Source organism: Convolutriloba macropyga, chromosome 9 (assembly GCF_964194025.1).
Source record: "Convolutriloba macropyga chromosome 9, txConMacr16.3, whole genome shotgun sequence".
NCBI lineage: Eukaryota > Metazoa > Xenacoelomorpha > Acoela > Convolutidae > Convolutriloba > Convolutriloba macropyga.
The window spans coordinates 26610618-26624183 of record NC_134476.1 but is presented as its reverse complement, the minus strand read 5'-3'; positions in this window follow the sequence as shown (position 1 = coordinate 26624183).

Below are 13566 nucleotides of genomic sequence, written 5' to 3'. Positions count from 1 at the left end.
GTTTGTTAACATAAAAGAATAAATTACACTCTAAAAAATTCAGGTAAGTTTACCTGAACTTTTTAGAGTGTAAGCCATAATAAGATATATTAATTTTTTGATCATTGGGGGCTAAGAGGGTATGAAAGTTCTCGGTTTTCATTGGGTCCTGATGGTTGTTTCCACTAACCATGTGAATCTCTGTGAACAGCTTGAAAGTCAAAGGTCCCCAAACTTTCCTGGGATCTGCCATATAATCGTCATCGGGAATTTTAGTTGAACTTCTGAGAGCGCACGTGAAACAGTTGTTGCCGAAAATGAAGAAACATATAAGACGAGGTAATTTCGATATGAAGGTACACTTTAATCAATTAATTAAGCCTACAGCATTGTTCTGACATAAACATCAGATTCTAATTTAAAGCCTATTATCTAAATCTACGATAAACATAGAAAAAAAAACTATTTTAAAAAATCACCAAGTGATAAAAAATGTCTGTAAAATCAATTTTGACATTTTCTTCTATTGACAAAGTATTGGAATTGAATCTAACTCTTCTACCTCAAAAATTCATTTGATGAGATAATTTTAAATTTATTTCACCTTCACTAACATAATTCAATTTTCAGGTCAACCGATAATCTAGGTACCAGTTATAGTTGCTTTTATATTTTATGTTAGCTCTTAAGTGTCAGTGCGACTGTGAAACCTGAGTATCTAGCAGCTAGTAGAGTTTGATTGTTAGTAATTGATAGAGCACAAAAGACTTGCAATGTCAAAATTTTGTCATTACGGTCATCTACCGGTACGAAATTTTTGAGTAAAATTACTCGTTTCTATTAACAGATTTCGCTTTTCCTATGTTAATAAATTGTGCGTGTGAAGCCAACTTTTGAACTTCGCGGACGAAAAGGCGGTTTGCTATATGGAAGTCCCAGTCAGTGTTTTTCAATTTGGAATTGGAATTTGCAAAGTAAAAACTTTTTCCGCAAAATATGTTATACGAAAGTGCCATCCGCGAAACTTCGCGTAATTAGATTTCACTCAGAAAAAATTAAAGGAGAGATTACCTTTCATAAAAGGAGAATATTAGGTCATAGATTTGACTTCAGAAAAAAATGCGTTGAAACATCGGGCGCTAAAGAAGTAGAAATCCTCCAAAGAATTTTTTTTCAATAAAATATGGTTGTGATGATACTGGAATACATTGCGCTTATTATGTGTGCAGAGACAAAGGGGTTCGGTTTCAGATTAACGACTGGATCAGCACGCCCTCAGCAAATTTGTAAATTCATAACAATTAAATCATAGCATATATCTCAGATGATTTGTGAATGAGAGGCATGAGAACACGTAGCAGTTGTGAACCGCGTGAAAAAATAGTATGACGCTCACATACAGAAGGAAACTTGTGAACTGCAGCACCAAGTGATAGTCTCTAGCAACTCAACTGTGGTAGATCACCCAGCTCCGTTTAAAGCAAAAATAAAATTTAGACGGCTCGACTCTGCTACGATCAGAACTGCATCGAGCCATATACTACCGCTGCACCAAATTTCTGTTGCAGTTGCAAATTTGTATCATAATTTTACTCTAGTTGGTCAAAAGGAGTAAGGTTTTGGTAATTTTTTTCTACTATGAATTTCTTCGCCACTGAATTTTCTCTGACCAACAAAATCATTTCAGTCATCAATTTATTATTTCAAATGTACAAAAAGAACAACAGATATTTATAGTCCGTATTGGTATGAAATTCTACAGATCTGTTTAAAAATTAATTGACATCGACATCAGTTAAACATTAGGTTTGAAAAAATTTTTCCCTTCGCATTTTATAGCAAGTGCTTGTTTAGTTTTTTGCCTTGAACAAATAAAGTGCCAATAATATCCACAGAAAGGAGTGGTACGCGCATCGCTATTGGTATCATTGCTAATAGAGGGTAGGTCTAATTGATCACACAATTTATGGTTTGTAAAAAATGATCTAGTTGTGATGAGAACGTATTTCAAGCAAAAATTTGATTCAAAAATGAAGCAATTATTCAATATCATTTCACCGATATCATGTTATTGAAAATTTAACTTTACTTCTAAGTTCTTAAGTTTTCGAAATATCATTTCCTCCCCAAACAACGCGTCTCTTTTATCTCTACTGCTCCCAGCTTGTTGTTGATCAGTGAGTCCCTGGTCAGAAAAAAAACTTTTTTTTATTGAATCAGGCTTAGGTCTCTGAATCTGATTGTCAGCGACAGGCACTGTTTTGTTCAGGTTCTCTGACTGCATGAATAAGGTCTCTATTTCAATGCTGGTAGTAAAAGTAGCTTCACCTGGACACAAAAATCAAAGTCTGTGACCACTGGAAGTCTCAACTTCTGTTTCGCCAGTAGTTCCACAGAAAATTTGCTTAGCGTTTAAGTTTTCCCCATGTGTCATCAAAGCTCACTTTAGAATGAATGGTCCAATTGAACCCAGGCACGGACTCCCGGCTTCAGTAACCCCTTCATCTTCTTGATTTGTTTGCTTAGCATGTTCATTTGCTCCTGGATAATTGACGATTCCAAATTTTGATGCCCTTTGGTTCACAACAATGTTTCAGGTAACATATTACAAAATTCGAAAACATTGCACGATACCACATTATTCGTATTCAAAATTTTGCGAAATTTTGACTGAAGTACAATCTTTTTCTGCAAATTTATATTTCGCACAGGTAAGGCTTCAATTCAAAACGAGCCCCCGCAGATACAGTGGTCGAAATATTACTCCGGTCTTTGGGATAAATCCAGATCTAAAAAAACTCTCTCCCAAAATTCTACTTCTAGCCTAGTTCAAAAAGTATAAACCAAGCTATAACAGTTTCCGTGCGACCATTTTCATCTACCAAATTATCAGAGAACATTTTGACTGGTTCCAGGCCACCCGGTCATCGATTGGACGGATGCTTCCCTCGAGTTTTCTCCTGTGTGCGTCTCAAGAGGTTCTGCATGAACAATGCTCTTATTTTGCTAGAAGGAAATGCAGAAAACAACAAAACGTTTTTTTTGGTTGATTGATTCCATGCTTTGAGCTTTATTTCCAGTGAAACACTTTCCGTTTTTACTCGTTTTTTCATGGTATCTTGTAGGAGAGTAGTAAATATAGGGAGCACTAGGAAAGGAGGGTTATCATGCCATGGGGATAATAGGGTATAGATTTGCATGGGGATAATAGGGTATAGATTTGCATGGGGATAATAGTGTATAGATTGGCATGGGGATAATATGGTATATAATTGCATCCGAGATAATATGGTATATAAATGCATGCGGATAATATGTTCGCATGCGGATAATGTAACGGTAATTGTCTCGCCGTCTGACTTTCTTTTTCCTCTAACTTGACCGTCCGCTTATTGAACTTAGGCTAAAGAAACTTTCGTACAAACTGAACTGAATGTAAAAATTGAATCAAATTAAAGCCGTTCAAATTAAAGCAACACACCAAAAAAAATCTGAACAATCAAATTTCGCACAAAGTATTTCTCAACACTATTCTGAATTCAACACACTATGAAATTGAGTTTGTACACTGTCCCTTTCACTGTTCGCCGCTACTTTCTGTAGCTTCTAAATCAATGAATGAACAAAAACTTTGTTCCTCCTCTGAGCTGCTTCTATCAAAGTCAACAATTTCGTCATCAGAAATGTCCTCATCTCTTATTCCTCCTGCATTAATGAAACCATGATCGGGTGGCGAATAGTGGCTGGCATTGTCCAGTAGTATTTTCAAGTTATTGCTACAGTGTTTTCTCATTCTTTTCTCCGGGGGTGGTAGATATGTTGGAAAGTCCCAATCAACTTCAGTGTCACGAAAAATTTCACTTAAGTTGTCACTACTCTCTGTACTGAAATCCCAACTTACCTGACTTTGGTCAGGATCAAACAATCCGTGCGAACTAGACGTTTCGCTTTGACTATCGCTCACTACAGAAAGGTGTCCATATGGGAGGGTTCGCAACCCATCTCCGCAGATATATCTCTTATTAACGAATGCGGATAGAGATATTTTATTAGCTGTCACCGTTTTCAGTACATGATTTTCTGATGTTATTCTTGTGTTTACTGCTCTAACTGGTTTCGATGTTTGGAGAGTTTCTTTATATAATTCGTGGGTGAGAAGTTTTTGAGCTGCCCTGGTCACAACTTTAGCAGACAACTTGCGACAACCTAAACAAGGTAAACATGTTTTACAATAAGCTCTCAAGTTTTGTTATTTAGTTTACTCCAACGCACTTAACTTGCATTCAACTTACTGAGGGAAGGGGTTAAGAATTATTCATTATATGGACTCACTTTTGATATGATTGATTACATCTTGGGTTTGAGGCACACAAACTCGGATATATAGTCTCTACTGAATTCGTCCTCGAATTTAAGCACTTCGGACTTATTTTTGTTGTCATGAAGTGCGTGGTCTTCCGGATAGGATGAAAAATTGAATTCGTTTTTTACCTCCGCAGATTGTTTGGCTAAATCCTGATACAGATAGTTTGATTCAATTCTATATAAGAGGCTGTCTGTATCCGAGTAAAATTGACGACATTGAAAGTTTTGTCCATAACTTGATAATGAAAGCGGTACATATAGTACTTAGACAAGTCGAGCACAGTTGCACCCACAATAGTCGGCGTATTCCACGTTATAATTTTCGGCTTGCTGCACATAGCGGCCATGTTCTCCCCAAATATTTTGAATCTCTCAAATTCGAATTTCGAAACAAGTTTTTCTGCTCTCTCCGCATTTCGTGTAATTTCCACCCTCGACACTCGCCTTTTCGACTCAATTGTTTTGCCATATACAGAATTATTCATGAGTTTATAATAAGTCTGTTGGAAATTATTACTTGCGTTTTTCAGCATATTGCTATTCAAGGTAATATACGGTTCGAGCCATCGTTCCTGATTGAATTGCAGCACGCGGTGAAGTTTCGTTATACGTAATCCACTTCAACAAAGTAGCCGATGGCAGAATCCTGAGGCATATTCAAGATCTGGCTAATGGAAACTTCATTGGCAAATCTAAAGCTTCCGATCGGAAGCAGCTCTTTCTGCATCAAACCCCCATACAAATTATTCGCGTCGAGGCACAACCCGAAAGTGGAAGCCTCTTCTGGGTTGAAGCCCGATAAGAACTGATTGTTGGCTTTGGCGTACCTCGTTTCGAATACGGAAGTAATTCCGCCTCTTACTGACTGCTCAATCATGTGCAGGTGCTCGGGTTCTGTCAAAAGTTCTACGCGTGCTTTTGTTATCCGTAAAGGTGCATCTTTTGCCACATTTGGCGCTGTGAAAAATTGCGCAACGTCCAATTTGTGTGTCTGGAAACTGATTTTGCGACAGTATTCTGGACAGCAGGCCAGAAGGGCAACCTCCAGTTTCAAATAGGAATCATGGTAGTCCTGCATTGTCTCACAGTTTAGCAGCTGCCACATCTTCTTCGCTTTATATAATTCGGACTCATTGATTAATATTTTTCCGTTTTCCAAAGAAATCGTCCATTTGCTGAGAGCCGGCAGCTCCCTCTCCGCAAACTTTGACCGGTCGCTCATGTAGGAATAAGGGTAATAACCCTTCTGCTTCAGAAGTTGTCTCTCAGGTGCAGGAATATGGGCGAACATAGACTCCATTATACCCTACTCTGACTCTGGCAAGGACTCCACCAGCTTTTCGAGAGATCCGTTGAAGAGTTTGTAAGAATCAACGAAGCGTAGATACTCGTAAACAGGTACGACCTTCTTGTCAGCCCTCTCCACTTTATCAACTTGCACTCCCAGCATCATTGCTATGTATTTTTCGTCTGTCGCTGGTATGACGTTGATAGTTGTTGTCGGTTCGCACTTTTGCAGACTAAGACAAATATGATGGAGGTCATAATTTTGATCAACCCCAAAAAGAGATTACGAAAAAAGTGACAAAACGACAGACAAAAAAAGACCAGTAAAAAGAAATGGTCTTTCTTCTGAAGTAAAACGTTTGGAACAGCTTTATTTAAAAGGACCAGCTTCCTATGAAAGCGCAAAACGCTTACATACTCAGAGCAAGCTGCCTTTAGGCAAAGTGCAGTCCTATTTGGAGACAAAACCGTCTTTCACAAAGTACCGTTCATTTCTATTAAAATTTCCCAGGCCGAAAGTTTTTGTAAAAGACATAAATGAAATTTGGTCATTGGATTTGGCGCACGTTGACAAACTAGCAAAAAATAACCGTAACATAAAATATCTCTTGGTAGCAGTTGACTGTCTATCAAGATATTTACGTGTGGAACCCTTGAAAACAAAGTATTTTGGCGGAAACAGCTGAAGCATTCCAAAAGATGATCAAAAATAAGCAGCTTGATAAAGTGTGGGTTGACGATGGTAAAGAGTTTCTTGGAGCTTTCAAACAATTGTGCAACAAACTTGGGATTCATATATACAGTACTTTTAGCGAAAAAAAAGTCTGCATTTGCAGAGAGGAACATTAGGTCACTCAAAAAGATAAGATAATTCATCGGTACCTCGAAGAAAAGTGGACATATTCCTACATTGGCCAATTAGACCAATTTGTGAAAACAATCAATTCAAGAGTAAATCGGGTAACCAAACTTTCCCCAAATAAAGTTACCAAAAAGGATGTACCTCAGTTAGTGTCATTGAACGCGCAAAACAGCACAACCCAGGAGCCCAAGTTTTATGTTGGGGATTTTATGAGAATAGTTAAAAAGGACAAAGCTTTCCGGAACAGTTACAAGCAATCATTCACAGAAGAATTCTTTGAAATAACGGGAACACCTACATTAAACCCACCAACATACTCTTTAGTCGACGCTGACAACGAACCAATTCCAGGAAAATTTTATCAACTCAAATTACAACTTGTCAGGCTCCCTCCCGTTCAAAATGTCCAATAACCGGTTTGAAGACGAGTTTACAGTTTACGTTGTTTCATCCGCTTCAATGAAAATATTTGATTCAAACTCACTTGCATCATTTCGGAATTTTTTTAGTGACTAAATTCAACTTTCATGTGATTGGCGAGGGGCGCTAAGTGAAATCATATTCCCAACAAAAATTGAAAATATTGTAAATGGAAATCTGACTGTGTACAACCTAAAAGACTATGAAGATTCCCAAAGATGTCTTCTGGAGGCAATGTTATTTCTAGACCCTATAGCGGGCAAAAACTAGCTTTTATGCCAGGAACATTGGATTCGGTGGCGCAACTTCTTGCCACAGTTAAGCGCACAGTTGGGTTACCCCATTTCTCTTTCAGAGAAATTAAGAGCACTGGAAAATACGAAATTTTGCTAGGGAAATATGAGGGAATTTCATTTCCCAGTGAAGAAATCCCCAGCATCATTGGCTTTGAAGGTATTCCTGACAGTAATGGAATTCATATTGGGTACAAAATGAATCCAAATGAAAACAGGCTTATGAAAAGTGATGAGACAAAAGCATATTATGGGGAATTTCCAGCCGACCTTTGTGCTGAAAAGCATCTTATTTTCATCTATACAAACATTATTGAATACCAATACGTCGGCAACACTAAGGCACCTCTTTTGAGAGTCATTGATTCTAAACATTGTCTGAAAAACGGTAGTGTATGTGAGCTTGAACCAACTCATCGAATCGTTTTTACAAATTTAGACTGCAAGAAACTTTTGACCAACACAATTCAATCAATTTCAATTGAACTGCGGACGGAAACAGGACAATTAATTCCGTTTTCGGGAACTGGAGAAGTTATTCTAACACTACAATTCAAAAAAATTTCCCAACAAAACGGATTTTTTCTATGCTAATCAATCGACGTCTTTGCCTCACTTCTCTGGACATTATCGACAAAGTGGAAGTGGTTTTGGCGCTTTAGCTGCAGGAATTGGACGTCTTGCACTGCCCCTAGCACGTCGCTTCATTTGGCCAACTGCTAAACGTATCGGAAAAGAGCTCCTGAAACAAAGTAAACCAGAGATTCTGGATGTAGTGGGCAACAAAAAATCTCCTAAACAAGCAATTAAAAACACAATTTCAAAAACTGTTAAAAAACAAACAGGAGGCTCTCGGCGAATTACTTCGCGTCGGAGGAAATCAATACGAGGCAAGCCAATGAAAGTAGGCGAGAAACGCAGAAAGACCATTTCAATGCATAGAGCACCAAAAAGAAGTCGGCAGTATTTTTTTGCTAAAGTGAACGATGATCGCGAATTTGTTACCATCAGAAGCAACTCACAGCTCATATGACTTATTTGAAAAACCCTCACTACTGGTCACTTTTGATGGTAGTTTTTGTCAAAAATTTGTCCAATCTACAGCCCAAATGGACCCATGTTAGAATTTGAAGTCGCTGGTGACAGAAACAACTTCATTGATTTACAAAAAATTTTTCTCGAAGTAAAATGTAAAATTGTCCAGTCTTCTGAAGCTGATTTGAAATATGACGCTACAGCCGCCGCTGACATTACAAAAACAAATTCTCCCTACTTTTGCAAAAATGTGTTACATTCACTATTCTCTGATTGTACAGTGTCTGCCAATGGACTAAAAATTTCAAATGCTAACGGAAATTATGCTCACAAAAGTTTCATTGAGACCGAGTTCTCACATAATAAAGATGCAAAAAATACATGGCTGGCCTGTCAGGGCTACTCTTATGAGGAAAACCCGGGAACGCTATCAACTGCAGAAATGAACAGAAGAAAATTTTTTGGTGAGACAATCAGCTGAATGCACATTCTATGGCAAAATGGCTGTAGACTTTTTCACTTGCGACAGACATCTGCTAGGTGGTGTGACGCTTCGAATTGCATTCAGACGCTCAACTGATGATTTTGTTATAATGTCTGACGATGCTGCGAAACAATACAAAGTAAAAATTGTCGAAGCTAATTTGTATGTGCGGAAGATTACCCTTAATGACACTGTTGTGTCCGGCATTGAAAAAACAATATTGAGTAGTCCCGCCTACTATCCTTATCTTGAAACCCTCACAAAAACGTTTCTGGCTTCAACGGGTCCACACATTTGGAAACAAGAAGATATGTTTGCGAGAGAACCAATCCGCCGACTGGAGATTTGCTTAAAAACAAATGAAGCTTTTCTGCGTAACAACCGGCAAAATCCATTTAATTTCCGAAAATTCAAACTAGAGCAGATTTATGTATATCGGAATGGTTTGCCTGTGGCAGATAGTACAATATCTACAGCTGACGACAAACGTCTTTACTTTAATACAATATCGGATCTAGCTTACATTGATAATGGACATGGAATAAGTTTGACAGATTACCCAAACCATTTCATAATGGTTTTTGATTTGACCAGTACCCAACAAGCATCCCACGACTTTATTCACCCAGAACTGACAAACTGTTCAATTTCTGTTGAGTTAAAATTTTCTGTGGCCTTACCAAACAATATTGAAATTTTCATTATAGGTGAAAAAGCTAGTACAATTTTTGTTGATAGTGCAAGAAGAGTATCAAAGAATCACATTTTGACAAACTAAAAATGGATGAAGATGATATCAATGATCTAAATCAAAGATGTGCTTTACTCAAGCATAAAATTCTGGGTGTCTTCGCTGCAAACAATTTTCTTCAAAAGTTGAAACCAAACAGTTTCCTAAATGTTAACGCATCAACTGCAGAAAATTTTGGTACCCATTGGTTACTATTGTGTCAGAAAGAGGAGGAGAATCAATTGTTCTTTGCTGATCCTCTCGGACAGTCTATTTCGTCATACAAAGATGTCTACCAAAGAATAAATTCTCTAGAAGAAAATGCGAAAATTTATGAGTTACTGAAGGATCAGCCAATTCAAAATAAAAACTCAAAACTTTGTGGACTTTTTTGTATTTATATTGCTCATTATAATTTTAATTCACAAAAAAATGTAAAACTGAGTGATGCTCAATTATTTCGCTTTGCTTTTCATATGATGTATTAACCCTTCCTTGATTGCAATAACTTATTTTTTCAAAATTTAATTTTTTCTTCATACACAAGGCGAACACTCAACAAATCAGTATCAATATTCAGTTTTCCGTATCCACTAACAAAAATATCCATAATTTGACAAAAAGCACCAGAATGAGGACCAGACAAAATGTTTTCAACTCTTCGGATAGTTTCACTATTAACAAAATCAGCTTGAACTTGTTTCGGTGGAGGACGGGCGTTGTAGATAGTCTTTTGAGCAACTACTGGCATCTTCGCACAGGGTTTTTGATTCATATTCACTTGTTTTGCATTGCTGTTTTTCAAATTATTGTAGGCAAAAGCTGGCAGTTCTTTGCGTACCGTCTGTGAGTCAACTTTATCTGCGGACCTGTTGAATTCAACCGCCAATTTGAGCTTTGTAAAAACGTCTCTATTGGTCTCCAAAGTTGTTGCAGACGAAAATAAGAATTTAAACGTTGTAAAAATACAAGGCACAGGAAAAATCTGGTTTAGCTTCAAAATTTCCAATTCGAAAGTTGTTGTATCAAGTAAAGCGTGATATTGGTTAGTTACTAAACCGCAAAACTCAGAAGCAAAATGAGCACACACTGCATAAACATTTGTGTTAGAAAGGGTAGGTTTCTCTTCGACAATCTGAAACTTGAACTGTTTTTGAAATTGTTTAAAGTAAATTGATGAGCGCTCGTACATCGCCTCAACCATTTTTGTTGCTGGTGTTGATCTTCGAAATTTCTTCTGACTTTTGTTGGAATCGTGGTTTTTTTGCTGGAGGTGGTTTTGTTGATTCGTCTTCGCTGAACTGAGAGCGTATATCTGCTGACTTTTTAATCAAGTTCTCAAATTCTTGAACAGTTAGAGAAACTCATTGCTGAAATTCATAATCGCTTTCCGCTTATTTGAAAAATTTTAGAAATACATAGGTCTCCGTCCTTTCATACGTTTTCACAGTTGCTCTGATTAAGCGTTTATCAGTTTTCGGAATGTCGAAGTAACAATCGCCAAATTCTGCGTCTTTAGTGGAAGTGAAAGGCATGGCGCAACCAAATTTTATCTCTTTCAAATAAAATTGTGAGCGCTCCAACTCAATAGCGGTGACAAGCTTGGATTACACATGTGTCATCAAACACTCAATTAAATACAAATGATTGGCGAATACAGTCTCAAGTACGCCTACGGCGTACTGGAGTCTGTTCATTACTATTTTTATGGCAAACATATGGTACACGAATGTGATCTTTTGAACAATTTCACACGCATAAAGTGCTCATCTAAAATGGGAAACTAGAAACAGATGCAACCTCAGATAATAAACATACATGTTGTACACAATTTCAAAGGCATAAAACACTCATATACACTAGAAATTAGAAACAGATGCGACCTCAGATAATAAATTTACATGTTGAACACAATTTCAAGGCATAAACCAATCATATACACTACAAATTAAAAGCACATGTGACCTCAGATAAGAAACTACACATTCAACACAATATATAACAACAGTTAATTGAAAACAGATGTAACCCTAGATAACAATCTTTGGTACGCTCGAGTTAAAATTGTTTGTGTATGTTGGCTCAAAATTAAAAAACAGATTTGACCCCCTAGCTTACGTGAAACTATTGAAAAAGTTGTACGCAGAAACACTGAGCCATAATTCGGCGGCATTCATATATTCGTTGAGTCAAATTGCAGTTTGTTCCCAGCAACAAATTCGAATCTGTTTAACTGAATTCTTTTAACACTTAATTTTTAAAATGTCGGTTAAAACTCTCGCAGAGTCCGAGGCTTCTTGGGAAAGAACATTAGTTTATCAGACAGTTTATGAAAATTTTGTTGTTCTCATCCAACAACGAAAACAAGACGATGTGTGGCACGTTTACCATCACAGTCTTCTTCCAAAGCTTCTTATAAATGCAATTGCCGCCCTACCCGAGAAAACCGACCCATCCGAAAGCACTATTATTACTTATGGTGGCCACCTACCTGCAAAACTATTGCCAGCATTTGAAGATTGTAATATGGACACATTACCTGAAGAAACTAAACGAATTCTCTACCGCTACGACTGTGAGTGCGTACCCTTGTTTGAAAATCATCTCGGAGCATATCAAGCTTGTGATGATCTTGGCAATTTGTGGGGGATCAAAACTTCACCGTCTTCACCAGACAGTGAGACAACACTATCTAGTCTACCCACAACACCGGCAATTGACCAAGTCTAACTGTTACGCCGGCATCCAGCCCATCTCTCTTTGCTGGAATTCACAAAAACAACAAACCTCCAAACAATTTTGATAACTTTGACGAGAACGTTCTGTCCGGAACAACTTTTCAAACGCCAAAGCGAGAGAGTCTGAGCAACTGTTTTCAAACACCCACTTGTTCAGGGACTCCAAACGTTAGCAGTCCACCAAAAAAGCGACGACCAGAAAATTCTTTGATGGAGTTATTCGATTAAATTAACTTAGTTAAAACTTGAAACTTTACTGTCCTATAAAAAACTGTTTCAATTTTGAGATGTTAAGTTGTGCGTGTGTGTGTGTTATACAAGTTACTTCGCTTCTATTTCCTGAAGGTGTAATACAACTTTTTTTAATGTCCGTTTTGTGTTATTATTCAAAACATAGACAAAAATATAATTCAAGTAAGTGATCATGTTCGGATTTGTTCAGGGAAGATTTTCACTTTCCCCCTATGACGCACTCACTGGTTTTATTCTCCTAGCAGGCATTCATGTACTGCAATCACTATGAAGTGTTTCCTTTTTGTGGAAATAATCCACAATTAGACTTCCGAATCAATAAAATTTCCAAACATCTGTTTGTTAAGCCTAAAGTTATATGGAATTAACACAATTTCTGTTTTGCAAAAAGTGTGCGCTTTTTGGGTCAAAAGACCTGTTAACATTATGCCGAAACAGTAGCAGCATATGAACTCTGAAACCAATTCATAAATTGGTAAAGTTGTCGAAAATTGTAATCCGTCAGTGATAAAATTCGGAAAAATGCACTTTAAAACATAAATGATGTCATTAGGCTCTGTTAAAAAAATTTTAGCGTCCTCTAGCAGCACCTCCGAGCTTTGGGCTCTCGTTCAACAGGTTAAAAAAAAGCAGGTTTGTGGAAAAAAAAGTTTTGGAAAAATTGAAAAAAAAAATTTTGATAGATGACCTCTGAACTTTGACCCAAAAATGAGGTCTTCAAAAAAACTTGGGATGAAACTGATGGTGCAGAGGTCCTCAGCACACTGTGTCCTACAAAACATCTCATCACGCTCGTCAAATTTAACTTAACCGTTACGGAGATAATTAGCGCCTAATAAACGGCTAATTAGCGACTAATTAACATAATTGCTAATTAATGAAAAAAATGGAGTTTTTTACAGCAATGGCTTTTTTGGAACATGCTGGATGTTTTTGGTCATAAGCATCATGGCCGAGAAATGGCTCCTTCACCGATTTCCAAAACATCTGGTCATCAATGTCACATTAACATCTGGCAATAATTAGCATATGAAGTACCCTAAGGAAAGATGTTAGATCGCGTTTCTTTGCATTTTTGCACATTGTGGGCCCACGGCATCAATTTCTCTCATAACACCTGT